The 13,653-nt window shown below is 46.7% G+C and overlaps 1 protein-coding gene across 2 annotated transcripts in view; it reads right to left on the bottom strand.

The window, feature by feature from the left end:
• The window catches only part of TNFAIP8L3 (TNF alpha induced protein 8 like 3), a 50,677-nt gene that overhangs the window by 21,787 nt on the left and 15,237 nt on the right, over window positions 1–13,653 (bottom strand). The window lies entirely within an intron of this gene.

The raw sequence follows: 13,653 nt of genomic DNA, 5'->3' as shown, positions 1-13,653 counted from the left end.
CCACTAAAGGACTTCTGACCTCTGAGCACTTTTCTCTGCAATCACCTTTCCCTCTAGTACATTCTTGTCACCGTGTAGAGCAATCATCCATTAGCTGGATGAGTGACTTGGTACCCCACCGATCTGCGAACTGCTTGAGGGCAGGAATTATGGTTTGTTCATCCTGGCAACTCCGGCCAGGGACTGAAACACAGAGAATGTTCATTGCATGAATGAATGGCTATCTGTCTTGACATTTTATTGAAATGCATTCACAGTCATGTCAGGAACAATAACAATAATCAGAGCTAGCAACGCCTCGGGCCACTGAAGCCTGCCTCCTCCACCTAGGGACCACAGGAACCCCCCACTGAGACCCTTCCCCACCTGGGCATGGTCATCAGGACATCACTCCCTGGGCTGACCAGTCACTTTTCTTTTTCATTTTATTATTTTAAAAATCTGTTTTCAAAGTAATACAGGTACATTACTTTAAAAGTCAAGTCATTCTATAAAGCTCATAACAAAATACAGCATCCTCTGGCCCACTTGCGATGCTGGTTCTTTAGAGGGAAAATACTTTAAACTATTTTAGCTGTTTCAACCAATAGTTACCTCTCTATATTTAAATTATATGCTTATACTGTTCTTGATTTTATTTGCTTTTAACTTCCTATTATGGCAGGTGAGAATTTAGCTCTCTTCTCCATTTCTCCTTCCACCTTCCAGTTTGGTTCAGTTTTGATACTTGGTTAAATCAAACTTGAGCAGTTACATTACCAAGATGTAGATGTCATTCAGAGCTGAGTCATGGATGGCCTATCACGTCCAGGACTGCGGTTCCTTTCTTACTCATCCTGTTTCCCTGGGAAGTGAACACTGCCTGCTTCTTCTTCTGGTTAGTTTTCTATCTATCCAGCACTAATTCACTCCCAAATGTCCTAGCAGAATATAAAGTTCTTCTCAATAGGATCAAACACATCAACTAATCTACCACTCCCATTTTCTTTCTTGGAGACTCCTCAGGGAGCGCTCCGGGCCCTGGCTCAAGTCTGCGTGCATTTCCCTCTCAGCCGGCTCCAGGCCGTCATGCTGGTTCTCCCTTCATCCTTCATCCCTTCTCTTCTGTTCCCTGGATCTCACGGTGTCCTCTTTCTTTCTCCCCATTTCAGTGGAACACCTTGTCTAGCACAGGCATCAGCAATTATATTAAAGAGCCAGAGAATAAAGGGCCAAAAGGCAAAACAGATCAAGGTACTTCTATAACCACTTACAATGTAACTAATAAAAAAAAGTAAAAATGCTCTTAGCTCATGAACTGTACAAAAAACAGGTGGCAGGCCCAACTTGGCCCAGTTGGCTGTCTCCTGATCTAGCAGCTCCCTGAGGAAGGGTACAGGGTAAGGTAATTGTTTTTTGAGATCTAACACGTCTTCCAATGACTTTCTTCTACCCGCACACTTGATTGATGGTTTGACTGGGCTCAGAACTCACATCGGAAATCATTCACCTTGAGAATTCAAAGGCATTGCGCCAGCCACTGTTGCTTAGCTCTCAGCGTTGCTATTTAGAAAACTAGCACATGGGTAAGGGCCTGGTTTTTCTCTCTGGAAGCTTTTAAGATTTTTGCTTCATGACCAGTCTCCAGTCACAGCCACAGGTGTCGCAGTTTCTACCGCCTTAGTCCCTCCAGCACCCAGGAGGGCTTGTGGGATGAGTAGGGGTCAAGGCAGACGAAGGAGAGAGGAACACCTGGGTGGGAGAGGCTGCAGGGAAGGGAAGCATCAGGACGAGGCAGAGATCCGGGGCCAAGGGCCAGGGCGGAAGGGAGAAGTCAGGACGAGGATTTGCTTCTGGAGTGGAGGTGAGAGGTCAGTAGGCCCCTGTTGGGGAGCTAGCTATTCTCAAAGTTTTGGACTCGTTAAGGTTGGGCGGGCTACCATCCAGGTGGAGAGGTCCAAGAAGGATAGGGCATCCATGACTGGCAGATCCGCTGCAGGCCAAGGGACTCTCAAGACAATGGGCCTGCCCTGTGGCCCCCTGCCCCTCTGGCTTCCCTGCCACGTGACCCGGCATCCTGATGAGCAGACCAGCTGCTCTTAGTCCTTGCTGGGCCTCCATCCTGCCTGGATGAAGGTTGGTGGCAGCCCCTAACTGCCAGCAACCTTCACCCCTCTTCAGACTTTGCTCAGATCTCAGGCACTCTCATCGGATTCTGGCAATTTGGCAGAGTTATTTTTATGTGGAGATTTTTTTTTTTAATGAAACCACCAACAAAAAACCAAGGATGATTGGAACCAGACTTCTTCACCCCAAGCGTGAGCCTTGGCCCATTACCGACCTCCTTCCTGGGGTGAAGAGAAAGCCGGGGTGGGGGTGTTTGGTGACAGCTCTCTGGAGATAATGCCCGGGTCCTTGCTACACTTGCTGGTCTTAGGACGCGCCATCCATCATTCTCGGCATCAACGCCTGCTTTCCCTAAGAATTCACTTCTAGCTCCATCATTCTGCCTCTCGAGTTCTCTGATCTCTTCTTTAAAAAGTCACAGTGGTCATGTTCACTCCCTTGCAATTAATGAGGAGATGTGACTGCCATTATTAATAAGAGAAATGATAGTGCTTTCCACTAAAAAACTAAGAAAAGTAATTTATTTTTTAATGGAAGGGAGGAACTTTTCTGGAAGGGTGAAATACATAGTCAATATAAAATTTTATATCTGAAAAGGAGTAAAAATAGTCATTGCCCTAATATAAACGAAGAAAGTAAAAATAGTCAAAATCCTGGCTTCTGGCAAACACCAATCATTAAAGGTGGTTGGGGCTAATCTAAATCTGGGTTAAAAATTCTGATAAGTGTGAATCTAAAGGGTGAGCACTTCTGTTGCCTACACACTTCCTGCCTGAGCTACCCCTATTTGACGGCCTGGAGTAGAGTGAGGTGGACACAGGGAGTAAAGAATACTGGAGCCATGATATGATCTCTTACTTTCAGCTCCAAGATGCTCAAGAAATCCTCAATTACATTTCTGTCTAATTCCTTCAGAAATGGGTACACCTTATATTTAATATCACTCAACTGCTCAATAATGAATTTTTTTAGAATGGCAGACCAATGTTGGTGGTGGCAGACTAATAATTCCTAAAAGCTAATAAACCTATTATAAAAGAATTTTAAATGCCCTTATTTTTTTTCTAATTGTAAAAATAATAAAGACACAAAATCAATGTGTAAATGAAAAAGCAGAAAGTGAAAGTCACTCATATTCGGGATGGGGGCCGGGGACAGAGAAAGGGTCACGGACGGAGCGAGGGTCAGGGACGCCAGCTGCACACACTGCTGGTCAGCGAGCAACGGCAAGGCCACATTCAAGACAGCGAGGCGGCTGAGTCAGCAAGCTCTCCCAGCAGGTCCGTCTGGCCTGTGAGGCTCCGGTGCCCTTGGCAGGTCTGTCGGCCTCAAATCTACAAGCTCATTACCCACCCTGACTGTCTACACTTTCTCTTCATGGCATGAGGGCCCACAAGGGCCGGGCCAGGTGGGCTCAGAGGGGAGGGTGACGCAGTGGAGGCTCTGGAGAGGGGGAACAGTGAAAGCCAGGCAGTGGTGAGCAGGAAGAGGGCTGGGGAGAGAAGCCTGGATTATGGCCCCACCAGGGGGCTGGGGGAGTCGTGAGAGAGGACTGGTCTGAGGGGGCTGAGGAGCACGGGGAACTGAGGGAGGAATGAGTCAAGGAAGAGGATGGAGGGCCCTGGGCCCAAACGGCAAGAAAGTCAGAAGGATGAGCAGAGGAACAGGCCACTGGATCTCACCTGGTTGTTGCTTTTAAAGTGACATTTCCTGCTGAAAGCTATACATACTCACTGAGGAAAAATCTGGAAGGAAAGTACACAGAAGGAAATTAAAATCACCTGTAAACTCACCTATAAACATATGCAGCGGTTAATTTTGTTCCAGCATTAAAAAGAATTTTCTTAAAAGCTTTTATGTGGGGGCTGGCCCCATGGCCAAGTGGTTAAGTTTGCATGCTCCACTGTAGGTGGCCCAGTGTTTCGTCAGTTCGGATCCTTGGCACGGACATGGCACCGTTCATCCAGCCACACTGAGGTGGCGTCCCACATGCCACAACTAGAAGGATGCACACCTAAGAATATACAACTATGTACTGGGGGGGCTTTGGGGAGAAAAAGGAAAAAAAAAAAATAAAATCTTAAAAAAAAAAAAAAGCTTTTATGTGTGTGAATGTGAGGGGATTTCTTCCCCTTCTATCTATAAAAAAGGTTGTGGGGGCCGGCTCTGTGGCCGAGTGGTTAAGTTCGCGTGCTCCACTTCAGCGGCCCAGGGTTTCACTGGTTTGGATCCTGGGTGTGGACATGGCACTGCTCATCAGGCCATGCTGAGGTGGCATCCCACATGCCACAACTAGAAGGACCTACAACTAGAATATACAACCACATACTGGGTGATTTGGGGAGAAAAACCAGGAAAAAAAAAAAGACTGGCAACAGTTGTTAGCTCAGCTGCCAATCCTAAAAACAAATAAATAAATAAAAAGGGTTGTATGTATATGTGTCTGGGGTGTGTGCATGTATGTGTGCATATAAATACATACACATATGTGTGCACATACATGTATATAATTGGGATCATAGATTATTAGGCTTTCTTTACACATTATAATGCAAACATTTCCCTACATCATTATACGTTCTTCAAATTCATTCTTCTTAACAGTTGAATAAGATTCCACTGTGTGGAAATTTCATTATGTATTTAATCATTCAATAAATATTTGACTGCCTATTTAAATAGTGTGTTTAGGTGGGATTTTTAGGTTTATTTCTGTTCCCCTCCAGGCAGTTTTAAATAGTGAAAATCTGCCACTTACTTTGTGGTTTGGGGTTATCTAATCTCTCTGAGTCTGTTTCTTCATCTGTACACTGAGAAAATAACACCTGCAGTATCCATGTCCTGGTTTTGCTATGAGATCCTGCGTGTAGGATATTTCACTGTTACGACTTCATGGTGGTTTAACTTGGAATGATTTGGTGGCTGTTGAGTCCACCAGAGGAGTTGGGAAAAGGGGAGGAAAGGTAACAGCCTGGGTGTGGCGGTGGTGACTTGAGGTGTCTCCTGGACACTGAGGAGGAGAGGCCCGTAGGCCTCTGGAAGGCAGTTTTCTTCTTCGGGAGAGAGGACCGGGTAGCCCACAGCTTTGGCTTTCTTTAGCTTCCTGCTGGAAGAATAGATGGGCTTTTCCAAATGAAGGTGTGTTGTCAGAAAAGAACAAGGGCAAGGGCTCAGCCTTAGGAGACGCAGGGAGGAAAGAGGTATTAACAAAGGCTGCAGGAGGAGCAATGGAGGAAGGGTGCAGGGAAACCAGGACTATATACCATCAGAGAAGTCACAAGGAAAGAGAGTCAAGCAAATGCACGTATATCTCGCATTATGTACTGCTCTGGACTCTCTAGAAGTTGACTCTGTATTAACCTAGCTCTGCACGCCTTGTTTGACTGAGACTGAATCACTGATTTATGAGGTTAAATCCTAAGGGTAGAGAGGCTAACACAGATGAATACATTTCCCTGTTTCCTTACAAAAATAAGAGAGCGATCTAAACAAAGATAAAACACAATTGGAGAACTAGAGGCCATTAAATTTATTCCCAAAGCTGGGAGCTATTAAACTCAAAGTAAACTACCCTCTGCGATGCTCATGGGCATCTGTAAGACCTACCTCTCTGGTATTAAAAAAAATGTAAAAACCTTCTGAGGGCTCATGGAGGGCTCTCCCGACTGAAAAGGAGGAGTGGGCCTGGTTCAGGCCTGTGGGGCTGACCTCTGGGCAGATGGGCCAGGGAGGGAGAAACCTCAGGAGAGGAAATGGAGAGGAGGGGAGGCAGCGGCAAGGACATAGTGGAAGGTGTCGGAAGAAAGGAAAGAGCAGGCGTCCTTTTGATACCCCAACACCCAGAATAACTGATCCTTTTTCTTAAATTACGTACGTTTTGCAGAGGATCTGCCTTCCAGTTCTGGTTCTGACACTGCCTGGCAGTGTAGCTAGACTGTCTCCATTTCAGAAGGGGGACGATTGTTCTCTATATGGCCCCCCGCCCCCTAATAAAGCTCTCTTGCATCTTTTCAGGGTTGCTTTTGGACTACCCTCCTTCCTTTGGAAAAGCATGTCTATTCTTAGGGCTCAATCTAATTTTCTTCTTTGTCCTGTTTTCACATATTCCACCATGAGCTTGCATTCCTTTGGTCAGGAAATATCGTTACTAAAAGGCACTAAGAAAGAGACAGCGCTGGAAACCCAAACCTGAGTCGTCTAGCTCCGAATCTCAAGTTCTCATCACTGGGCTACCGTCTCATTTTTGAGTTTTCTCTCACCCTCGAATCCAGCTAGTCACCATGTCCTGGGGATTCTATATCTGAAATGACTCTAAATGCTGGAGTGGAAAAAGACGGCTTAGCACCCAGCTTAAGCACACTCGGATGAAGAGATGTTCGTCTTTGGCACCTCTCTTGATTCAGCTTTTCAGCCCTTCTCTCTTCTCAGTGTTTGTCACATTCACTAACCACCAGCCCCCCATGACCCTGGAGATGCACGTGGCTGCAGAGTCCTTCTGGGACCTTCTTTCCCTGGCAGCAGATTTGTGCTGCTCTCCCCATCGTCCCTCCCAAATCAGTCCTCGCCAGCCCCTGTTCTAGAACCCAGGCCATCCCATCCTTGCCCATGTGTTATTGGGCGAATGCAGGTAATGTCTGCGGCTTAAAACAAGGCCTTCTGGAGACGTCATGTTCTAACCTAACACAAGGAGCCTAATGAAGGAACCTAGTGGTCAGGGATCTGGATCCCATGGGAGCTGGTGGGGGATGCAAAGGATAGGTGGTGGCATCCATTGACCTAACTACATAGCCTACCTGGTGCAAGAGCAGAGTTTTTGGAGATAGACTGGTTTCACATCCATATCCGTTGACAAGCTGCACATCCCTGAGCAAGTTATTTAACCTCTCTGTGCCTCAGTTTTTTGGTCTCTAAAATGGGGCTATTTAGAGTACCTAGCCCAGAGGCTGGAATAGGGTTAAACACCATAGAAACAGTCAACCCCATCCCAAATACACTGTATGTGCTTAATTAATATAAAATAAATAAGTAAAAATTAAGAACATCACTATCATTTTACATTCGGTACTAACCCTCTGGGGCTGGACTCTGGCTGGCAAAGACCATCCTCGCAGTTTCTCATCTTGTCTGATATTTGCCACAACCTCTTAAACCTTACTTTCTCTTACCCTGGAACCCCAACCCCAATCATCTCTCCCTGACTTTCTCCATGTTGTCCCAAGGAAGCCAAGGAACTAGAAGCCCACGTGGCAGGACAGAGCTACTGCAGAGGCCCGCCCTGCAGATGGCCCCCACCACCTCCGTCCCATATTCTATGCCGAAATATCTGTTCACCTGCCCAGCGTAACCCACAGGCCCCAAATCAGGAAGGCTGGACGTGCGTGCTCGCCAGCGAAGCCCTTTACAGAATTACCTCCTGCACATGAAATTGTACTCCTCTACCAGAAAAATATCAACGAGGAGGCTCCATACGTTTCACCAAAATGCTTCCTTTCAGGGCATGGACACTTTCACAGAAAGCACATTTTCCTTTTGAGAAGAGAACCTAGAGGCTAGGGAATGCTCCTGTGGTTTTTCAACAGTTTAAACCAATATTTGGACACCACCAAAGTGTCTCATTTTTTTTTCCTGGAGAACTGCGTTACAAAATACTGGTTTCTATTAGGGTGTGTCTAGCACTTTCCGTGCCGCCAAGCCGTCCATTTTTATAGTCTGCACACTAGTAGATTTTCCATGAACAGGCTCAAATTTATTCCCAGGCAATGATGTTTAGGAAACCCAATATGAACATGAAGATTGCTCTAAAGCAGCCTCAGAGTTCGTGCCATGCAGTTGCCTAAAAAGAGCATTGCTGATGTATAAAAAAATAATGGTTTTTTTTGGCATACCTTAATATATGTGGGGGAAAAGGGTATTCACTCTCCTCATAAGTTTTCTTGCATTTGGTTGTTACAGGAAGCTTATTTTTTAAATTCTTCTTCTCTATCCTATATTTATATACTTGTAGAGAATACAGCCCAAACACCCACCTACATAGGCATTTTACATAAAGAACTTGAAGCCAAGTGACTGAAAAACAAAACAAAATTATGTATATAGTGTCTTTATAGAGATTTACATGTAAATCCAAATGGGAGCCGATGGTAACTGGAAGAAAATGAACCAGTTAGAGAAAAGTGCTAATGGAAAGTGTGACTAGAATTTGGTTTTGCTGACAAATAAAAAAGCAGGTGCCATGTTTTCAAAGAAAATCACATAGGAAAGAGAGCTTTATATTTACATACTCATATACATTCTCTCTCCATCTCCAGAAACTTACATGTTGGCTACAACCACCACCGTAACACCCAGTTTTACATTCTGTGTATGACAGCCCGCTTCTCCCATTAGCCCTGTAAGGGGGCTCCCACCGGGCAAGGCCAGACCCATCACAGGCTCCTGGCCTTGCCCACCTTCTCTCTTCCCCTTGGCTCTTTCTTCTCCCTCATCTAAATCCTTCACTTCTTCAAGGCTATGCTCCATCTCCTCCATGAAGCCTTGCCACCAGAACTCCAAACCACGATGTCCCATGTTCCAAATCCTACTCTATTTATTGCTGACACCGCCCAGTCTTGCAGATTCAGTTCTGGGTGGGTGTTTTTCCTCCCTAACATGGCTGCAAGCCTCTTGAGGGCAGGGCCACATCGAACTCCATTTCTGTGTGTTACCATAGCACCCTGCACAACTCTGAACACAAAACAAATAGTCAGCCAATATCTACTAGATTGTATGGATTGACTAGCTGGGTGAAGAACTATGAGGTCTAGAATGGCTAATTTCATCTGGCAATTTACATTGTCCTGATGAGGTCTAGACAAAGTTTACAGCTCGACAACTATCCTCTGAACACTGCCCGGAGACAGGGCTGCCATCTCTAATGAAACATGCCTGAAGAATTTTGGAGGCCACCTGTGGTGGATGCTGCGATGTACTGCCCAGGTTCCCCTTCAGGAATGAAGGACCAAGCACTCCACTAGCTGCAGGGAATGCTGCCAGCACACAGCCCTCAGCTGAAGGGAAGAGCTTCACCCAAGGTCATACCCCATCCCTTGGGATGGCTTGCATCTAATGATTGATCATTATATATCAGGGTGTATCAGGGGATATAAAGGCCAGGCCCCTCACCCCAACTCAGACAGTTCTGAAGGGCTATTCCAGCTCCAGAGCTCGAGGCTATTGTTGGGTCTGCATTGCAGCTCAGCTTCTTACTCTGCCCAGTCCAGCATCCCTCTCCTCCCTTTCTCTTCCCCAGGTACTGACCCCAAGAGCAGTCCTAAATAAACTTGCTGCATGCTAACCTCCATCTCAGAGTCTGTTTCCTGGGAAAGCAGCCTACAGCATCATCCCTACGTCCATTTATCCATGCATCCATCCAGCCAGCCAGCTAGCAACCTACTACTGTGTTTCGGGCACAATGAGTGGTGCTGGTGGGAGGCAATACAGGTTAGCCCTTAGGGAGCTAACAGTCCAGTACAAGAGATGAGACATGTACAGTAATAATGATAAAGAACACAATGATAACAGGCTGGTGTCAAGAGAGAACATATAAACAGAAATGTGACTGGTAGGTAATCCGAGAGCAAGGGGGTCAGGAGTCTTCACGCTGCCTTTGGTATATGCGCCTATCTTCCCATCTGATCTCAAGCCCTGGAGGACAGGATGGATGGTGTCCTTATCTCTCTTCACCTTCCCCATACTTCCCAACACAGACTCCCAGACAGTACAAGAAATCTTAAAACACTGAAGCAAAACAAAACACTGAAGGAAAGCCTTGGCAGTTCCACGTTATAGGACAGGTTTCTGGCTGCCTCTCTGGCCTTTTAGCGCAGAGTTCTCAGGAGGCTCCGCAAGATGCTTATTCATGTATTATGTCCATAAAATCTCTGGAACATGAAAGCACAAGACAAGGTCCTGACCCTCAAAGTGGCAACAGCCCAGTGCGGATGAGGCAGAGGCCCCTGCAGATGTCCACCAACAGGAACAAGACATGGGACTATGACTAATAGCCAAGTGGTACATCATCCCCAGGCGGTCCCTGCCCTCGGTTGTCCGGTCCATCAATTGTCAATCTGTCAGATGACAAGGTCACTAAATAGCCTCCACAAGGAATCTAACAATGAGAATCAATAAACTCCAGAACCTCATAATCCCCCGAAACCAATGCCCTGGCGTGATTTACTTTCTAAAAGTGCCTTTAAGCAAAACATCACTGCTAAGTGCCTGATGGAAAGAGGGGCTGGGAAGCATTAGTCAGTGGGGGAGCCAGTATTCCCCCTGCCCTCACCCCAACTCAAAACGCCAGTCTCCTTCCATTCTCCCTCTCCTTCCACTGCTTTTGTACAATCTGTTACCAACTTCTGTTGTTTGTTTCTCTGAAATGGCATTTGCATCCTTCCTCTTCTGCCCGCCTTAGTGCTACCACCTGCTTCGATATTGTGGCCACACCCTGGTATCGGAGGCTCCAAGCCTAGGCAATGCCTGCACTTCATGTCTGCCAGATGTGGCTTCTGAAAACCCAGCTCTCCATCGTCACATCTGTGCTCAACAATCAGCCTAAAGGGGCTCCTCAGGCAGCATCAGGACCAAGTTAAGATCCTCTTATAATTGGCCCTCCCTATACTCATCTGGTTTTACTTCCCAGTACTTCCTAGTAATGCCCTCCATGCCAGTCACCTCTCTGTTTATTTGAGCCTTTGCTTACATGGTTGTCTGTCTTCTAGAATGCCTTTCCTCCTCTTGGCCACCTATTTAATCCTACCCACTCCTGGCCACTCTGTTGACACAGACCAAGCTTAGGACCTAGGGGATGGGAAGGACAAGAAGGTAAAGTTAGGGGCCTGCTGTTTTCCCACTTCTTCTATTGTCTTGAAGTTCCCCTCCCACATCCTGACTCCATCACATGGAAATGCTTTTCTGCTGTTCCTACTCAGCCGCAAGGACACGCCACCATCTTGACTGCCCTGGACCATCAAGCTGTGGGTGAAGGAGCTTATCTGCCTTCAGCTGGTAGACTATCTCGGTCTTACAAGCCAGAAAAGGAAAAAAGTTGACACCGCTAATGTTTACTCGCTTGTTGCTTCTTGGGAAAGACTCTCAGTCACTGCTGAGTTAACACACCAAACTCTGGGATTTCTGAGGGATGGTGGGTTTGCCAAAGGAGAGACTGCCAAGTTGGGTCTCTGGAAAGAATCCAGTGTTCCACAAACCCTGCCTCTTTCCTAATCATAGAAAGAACCATAAAACGACAGAAAGGCAGAGGAGAGCTGCAGGCAGCAGAACGACACAGAAGCATCATCCTGTGCTTCCTGAAAAACAGACAACGCAGACAGAGACAAACCTCGTGCCCTCCTTCGCCCTCCTATGCAGGGAACTGAGTGCACAGCGGGCACTCAGGGACCTTTGGGAAAGTCTCTTGAAAGGAGCACAGTAAAGGAGCAGGTGGTCCTCGGAGATTTCCTCACTCCTTTGCCAATTTGTGACCAGGAGCGTGACTGAAATGGGCAAAAATGGAAAGGAGAATGGGGAGTCCCTCCTGTACCTCCTGTTACCCTGAAGGGAAAAGGTTTGCTGCGGGGGGTGGGGTGGTGGGGTTACTCCCTCTTCATCTACTAGAAGTGCCATGGAAGTGACCAGTCTCCAGGTTAGCAGGTAGACTGGGTCAGGCGTTCTCTGCTTTTCACAACTTTCCCTGGAGCGGGAGGAAAAGGCGGTGAAAGCAGTGGGTTTGAATGTCCCCATGTGCATACCGTGAGCTGGTAGATGATGAGGATGAGAAGAGGTAAGGTAAAAATAACCTGCCCCAAACAAACACACATGCAAACGCACACACACATACCAGAGAGAGAATGAGAGAGTGGAAAGGAGAAAGTTCAAAGCAAATCTCCTTAGGCAATTAAATTAATGTGATTATAATGACAACAATATGAATTGTTTTACACGTGCCTAGCGATTTATATCTTACAAAGCACTGGGGTACATTATTTAGCAGGATACTTACAACCAATAATCCAATCAGGTGATAATCAAAATAGCAGCTACCTTTTACTGAACGATTACCAGGAACACTTTTCATGTGTCACTTTATTTAATCCTTACACCCCCCCTTGTGGTATGACTGTCATCCCCATTTTACAGATGGGGAAACCGAGGATCAGAGAGGTTAAGTAACAGGCCCATCAGGTGCAGAGTGGAACCCAGGTCTTTCTGATCCGAGTCCAGGCTCTCAACCTTAATAAGGTCCTCCTGATGGCAGGGCTTTTTCACAAGTTCAGGAAGGGAAGGGCATCGAGGGGACGCAGCCCTTCCATCTCAACCCCCTATGAAGTAGGTACACACAGACACACACATGGATACTCCAAGAGACCCCGCTCACTCTGCTGTCCTTCTCAGTTACAAACCCATCCAGCTTGCACAGATACAGGTCCACAGATGCATGCCACCTTCTTTATAGGGACAAAGGTCAACCTCTATGGATAACATACCTGTTATCTAGCAGGTATCTGAAGCTGCAATAAAGGTTTCCATTGGACAGGAAGCAGCCACAGCAAGGTGATAAATTAGCATCTAGTTTTGAAGCTTGGTCATGAAGAATACTTTCAGACTGAAAATGAGTGAGACTGAATGTCATTTAGCAGAATGGCTTGTGACATTCAAATAAATGTTCAACTTGTGAGATTCAAGAACACGAAGAAGAAGAAACGACTGTAGGAAACTGTAAGGTGCAAACGAATGGTGACAGATCAGATAGCGGGCTGCCTTGTTCTTCATCGGGCCTATGTGCTCTCAGGGGTAATGTTTGCTGTTAGTTGTGCAGAGGCCTTTCGACACAAACGGACATGAGCCCTATGGCCGATACTCCATGCTGGGCAGGCTCGGGGAGAAGCCACAAGGCCCTTAAGAACCCCTTCCCTCCCCTTCCACCCAAGTACCATATCTTCTTGGAGAGTTTCTCCCCTCCTCCTCCTGGCTTTTTTTAAACCTCAGTGTCCTCCTCCCCCTCTCCATCAACCCGCATGAATCTGAGCGTGGGGGCAGGGAGAGTATGTTAGTTCCTGGGATTCTGAGAGAGTAAAGGGTCAGTGTCAATGTCCCTTCTCCGTTTGAGCTCTGGAGATATACTTAGATACACACAAACACCAATGGAACTTTTAAATGATGCGAGGAGATCCACAAGCCAACTGTGAAACAAAATCTTGGTGCTTCATAGTCACAGAAACATACAGGTAGGCAAGGCGCTCATGTTTATTAATTATATCCACAAACACCTACACAAAGCAGGTGGCTCTTGCACAACACATAGGAATCCTCATACACACGCATCTTGGCGATGCCACCTTTCCTTCCCACCCATCCCAAGGTGTTGACCACAGCCTCCCTGTGAGGGGCTGTGGCGTATGATGCAGTGGAAAGGGAGTCACTCTGCCCTCGGCTACTCCCTGGCTGTGAGACGTGGGCAAGCCAGTTAGCCTCTCTGAACCTCTGTCAAATGGAGACAGCCACCTGGTGGGAGCT

Source organism: Equus przewalskii, chromosome 1 (genome assembly GCF_037783145.1).
Source record: "Equus przewalskii isolate Varuska chromosome 1, EquPr2, whole genome shotgun sequence".
In the NCBI taxonomy this organism is placed as follows: domain Eukaryota; kingdom Metazoa; phylum Chordata; class Mammalia; order Perissodactyla; family Equidae; genus Equus; species Equus przewalskii.
The sequence above is the reverse complement of the archived record's forward strand: the minus strand, read 5'-3'. Positions and strand labels throughout refer to the sequence as shown.